This window comes from Alosa pseudoharengus, unplaced genomic scaffold, assembly GCF_046254945.1.
Source record: "Alosa pseudoharengus isolate Yale_2024_CS ecotype anadromous, Long Island Sound unplaced genomic scaffold, YU_APseudo_1.1 YU_APseudo_1.1_scf_1, whole genome shotgun sequence".
NCBI classification, from domain to species: Eukaryota; Metazoa; Chordata; class Actinopteri; order Clupeiformes; family Clupeidae; genus Alosa; species Alosa pseudoharengus.
The window spans coordinates 44,246,968-44,252,388 of NW_027468564.1; the positions used below are offsets into that span (position 1 = coordinate 44,246,968).

Here is a 5,421-nt window from a genome sequence, read left to right on the forward strand (position 1 = left end):
CCGTTCTGTCTTCAGTGTATCTATTTGTATGCAAGTTGTTTCTTGTCAGAAATGTAGTGTTTGTGCTTGTTTTTTTTAAGGTGAAAGGTGATTGATGTTTCAGCTACATGGTCAATCAAAATTACCCACCCCCTCTGGAGGTGGTGTTGGAGCAGGAGTGCCCTTTGTTGTTGATTGCAGCGCAGTGCATGGCCATTTTGTTTTCCATTTTGCCAAATATGGATTTTTATCAGTGATAAGGGGCCAGCTATTATTTACAAATGTTCTTCTATCTATTGCGTGGTGGTGCGACCTTTGTTCCAAGGTGATTAATGTTTTGAGCTCAATGGTCAATCAAATGCAGTCATACTCCCTCTGGAGGTAGTGTTGGAGCAGGAGTACCCTTTGTTGTTGATTGGACAGAGCAAAGCATGGCCTGGTCCAAACCACTTCGTTTTAAATTTCACAGAGCAGGATTGTGACGACCCATGGGGAATGTGCACAAAATTTGACTGCATTTGACAAAAAAGTCTAATAGACTGTAATCTATTACACTCTTTCACTCTTTGAATGTCCAATAAATTCGCTCTTGAAACCTCCCTGAAGAAAATCTTAAAGGTGCCATGCGTAAGAATTGAGGTAAAAATATCCAAAAAATGAGCTACACGCATCAAAAGAATGAGAAGAAATAAGGGCGATAATGTCATTTAAAAAATGACAAGGTATAGTGCTGCAGAGATATCAACCTGAATTAGCATGCTAAATTACTAGCCACAGCCCGACAGGTGTCATAATACCAGTTTCGGCCATGGGAGGCGGTATGCAGGCAACATAACCGCCAGCCAAACTGCAATACACGTGTCTCGGTTGTTACTCTAGGGTCGACCAACTCACTTTCTGGAGGTATACTGCCCCCATCTTTTATGGAATGTGGAGTATAAATTGTTTTTTTGGCGGACATTACACATGGCACCTTTAAATGAATATAAAACATTCTGAGGACTGTAGTAAGCAACCATGCAGTAATATCCGGTGTTACCAAAATGTTTGTTTGTTTGTTAGTTTATTTATTTATTGAAAAGGGACAGCGTACATTAATCAACATGCTCATTAGCATAAGACATGTAAATGCACCAGATTTAGCTATTCAAGATCATTTTTATCTGTCCCTGCAGATTGATGCTAAAAAAGAAGGGAACTGAGACATATAAGGTACAAGAGCATAAAAGTATAAGCACAAACATATAGAGTGAAAACAGACAATTAACACTAATAACTAGATGTACCGCAGAGCGGTACAAAATATGACCGCCGCCCAGTCCAGCACATTTTATCCACAAAAATAAATCACGCTGAAAGGCCTATATGATTCTAACTGTCTCACTAAATTGCATTAGCCACACTCAATTCTCACTGGTATCTGCTAGACAACAAGTACCAAAACATGATTAGTTCATAGATTTCACATGTAAAATTCATTTTATACAACCCCACCCCCATCTTGCCTGTTCATAATTCTGAGAAATTCTTGAATTGTGTGCATGTGTGCGTGTACACATTTATGTTTATGTGTGTGGGTGTGTGTGTGTGTGTGTGCGTGCGTGCTTGTGTGTTTGCCTGCGTATGTGTGTTTGTGCATGTGCATGCATGCGTACATATGTATACTGTGTGAGTATGTGTCATACGTATGATTACTGTGAATGTATGTGTGTGCGTGTGTATCTGTTTATGCACATGTGTGCACATGGAATGGGTTAACATGACCCCTGGAGGCAAACATACGCAAACAATTGGTCATCCTAGGCCCTACGGTTCTCAAGATATTCACAGAAAACTGTGTCTGCCCTACCCTCCTTTCGGGGGGTCCAGTACAGCGGGGGGGGGGGGGGGGGGGGGTACAGATCAAAACAAAAAAAACGACGGTTCCATGCTATCCATATGGGGTTACATGCCCACCAAGTTTCATTTACCCCGGTCTTTCAGTGTCCCGGGAATCCTTGTTGGTGTACGGTCACTAAATGTACACATAAATTATTTTATTGTAAGGCCCCCCATGAACAAAAGTTCACAAAACTTTGCATGCATTCAGAGGGTGTCATAATGATCCTACACTTTCAATTTCGTGCAGTTTTGACCATGTCAGCCAGAGATATTGTGATGAAAACACCTAATTTTTTGCTTTTTAATTTTTAACTAGGTGGCGCTATACATGAAATAAGTGGTAATGGGATGGGTTGACATGCCCCCTTAAGACCAACATACAAAAAAAAGGTGGACCTCCTAGGCCCTACGGTTCTCGAGATATTCACAGAAAACTGTCTCCGGCCACCTACAGGCCAGTTGGTGTATAGTAACATAAATTAATTTATTGTGTGGCCCCCCATGAACGGAATTCCACGAAACTTGGCGTGCATTCAGAGGGTGTCATAATGATCCTACACTTCCAATTTCGTGCAGTTTTGACTATGTTAGGTCACAGATACCTGTGATTACAACACCTCATTTTTACTTTTTTGTGTTTAACTAGGTGGCGCTATACATGAAATGAGTGGTTATGGAATGGGTTGACATGGCCACTTGAGATCAACATACAAAAAAAATGGTCCTCCTAAACCTTACGGTTCTCGAGATATTCACAGAAAACTGTGTCTGCCCTACCCTCCTTTCGGGGGGTGCAGTCCAGCGGGGGGGCTACAGATCAAAACGAAAAACAATGGTTCCATGCTATCCATATGGGGTTACATGCCCACCAAGTTTCGTCTACCCCAGTCTTTCAGTGTCCCGGGAATCATTGACGGAAATTTGGACATGCGAAAAAAAAAAAAAAGAAAAAGAAAAAAAATCTGACTAAACCTATATGACCGCCGCTTCGCTGGTCATAATTAACATTACTTTATGGATTTAGTTTTTTTTATGTTTATGTTTGCGTGTGTGAAATATCCTTGATTACTGCTGCCTGAAAAGTGTGTTGTCACAGTGCAGGCAGCAAATCATAGCCTGACGAGCCAGACCCACATTAAGATGAAGGGTCTGGGAACTCATCATTGGCAGTGCTCAATCCAAGGGGCGAGATAAATGGTTGTCTTTCAAATTTCCTCTGCACGCAATAGGATAGCACTACAACTCATAGATACTCTCTGGTGAGGGGTTCTGGTAGATCCAGCATGATGGCACATGCTGCATACTCTTTGACAACAGACAGGACTGGTTTGATGATCTGCTCCTCTTGTGTGCGGCATTGAGAGAGGTTGTTGTAGAGTTGGGCTTGCTCAGCAGCGGTCAGAGGTGGGAAAGTTGGGGGGGGGGGGGGGGGGGGCAGAATGACCTTTCGAAGATTTTCCTTTTTTATATTGTTTAGAGTTGTTAAAAAATATGTCCTTGTCACTTTCTTTAAAGCTACATTGTGTACTTTTTTGAGTTAATTCTTAGCAAAAACCCATTTGTTCTTTCAAAAATATGTGCTCATTCATGTGTAATTATTTCCACCTACTAATCAAAGTATTCTCGTAAGTGTAGAATCTGCTATTCCAAATACATACGCGCGAGTCGCGCGAATGGCTGAATCCATGTTGCGCCTCCATCTTTGAAATACATTCGCCAAAGAGGGACATTCCTGGAATTCAGCTCCGCCTTTCGCGCTTGTAGGCAACACTCATTGCCTGATTAGTCTACTCGCGACTGCCCGGCAGATTTGAAAGTCTGTTGCAGATGGAGGATTACACCTATTCTCGGGGACATGAAAAGGAGAATTAAAACGACAACGCGACCGGAAAAACAACAGACCAAAGTCAATATTGGAGTGGCTTTTCTAAGATGGAAAGCTCGTGAGGAGCAAGGATTTTAAAAGGGACGCCGAAGTTGCCTGCTTTCTCCTCGACAGGTAATTCGGCCTATTCGTGTAAACATACAGTCTATGGTGTAAATTCGAAGTTTTATAGTTGCTTGGCTAACTATAGCATAACGCTAGAATGACGTCTGGGATACTTTTCCTCGCGTCGATGAAAAAGGATTGTCTAGGCTACGTTGTAACAAAAATCTGCTATGACTGATCACAGGCAAAGGGCTGTAAATTGTAGTTATTTTGCATTGCTTTTGCTTTGTAGCCTAAATGTATCCTAATCTGATAATGGGTAGCCAATTCCAAGGGTGACGTTCACATCCTGAGGCCTGTCCTGTAGTCTTTTAATTGTAGACGTAGCCTACTAATTACTAAATTGTCTGAAAGTTTTTCACCATATGAGTGTAGCCTACACCTCAGAATGGGGGAAGGGTAGACTAGCCTAGTCCATTACTCTTGTGAATGGAGCAAGGTAGACCAGCCAGCCCATTGCGACTGATCAATGAGGGTCTAAGTCATTATCATGCAGAACAATAAAATACGGACAGAACTGCTTTGATTGAACTTTAGTCAATGCATCTACCAAAATACATGTTTCTTCACGGTCATAAAATGAATGTACTTTGTTTGTGGTTTAAGTGAGACATTCTAACATATACTGCTCTTTTTTGTCCAGCTATGAGAGAGAACTGGGAGCAGTCACATCAACAACAATGAAGGGAAAGCCCTCTAGTATTTACTACTCCAGAAGTGTCCAGCATTTCTAATGGGACAGACAGGTCAGTCACGGCATGAAAACAATTGTTGATTCTATGTGATTGTTGTTTGATAATAACTGAAAGTATATTTTTAATAACTTGGTGTTTACCATTTTATGTACTGTCATATGTTGTGAAACGCTCTGCTTATTCATTTCAGATGAGCATCTTGGCGCAATTGCAGAAGCCCCTGAAATTGAGAACCTTGAACAGAGGTAACCCATCAATGCTCATAATGTCTATACCCTAACCCTACATGACATTCTCTATTGTATATTTTCATGATATAAGCATTTCTATATATTTTTTACAAAGCCTACATGACATGAGCATCGTGGAGGATGTGGACGAAATTCAATGGTCTTGTTATGTGATGCACATGCATGCCTTCATTGTTCCTTATGTAACCTTGCCTGTAACTCAGTCTAGGCAAAATAGCACTATACAGATTAGTAACAATATGTTGAACTATATAACATGGTGTGTATGTCTAACAACACTGCATGTCTTCCACAGGATCAGCTTTCCAGGAGACTGCACATTTAGAATGATGGTCCATGTTGCTTCAAAGGCACCATACAAAAAGGAAGGGTTCATGTGTAAATACCATAATTTGTTAATTTCTGTAAATAAATATATTGCAAATAACATTGTTGACCATGTTACTGTCATTTGGTGTTTCAAAATGGTAATTTACCACAGCTCCTTTTTTAATTATAAGTTTGTGGATGTAATGTATAAGAGGTACAGCATGAACAGTCTCTTATCAATTCTTAAAGTTTTTATTTTCATGAAAGCAAAATATAACGATGTACCGGTGTAAAATAAATTAAATACAGTTTTAAA

The 5,421-nt window shown here is 40.5% G+C and overlaps 1 long non-coding RNA gene across 1 annotated transcript; it reads left to right on the plus strand.

The window, feature by feature from the left end:
- The first annotated feature begins 3,714 nt into the window (after window positions 1–3,714).
- LOC143129853 (uncharacterized) lies at window positions 3,715–5,421 on the plus strand. Its single transcript, XR_012987994.1, has 4 exons — window positions 3,715–3,859; window positions 4,494–4,596; window positions 4,736–4,790; window positions 5,092–5,421. It is a non-coding gene; the product is annotated as an uncharacterized LOC143129853 (long non-coding RNA).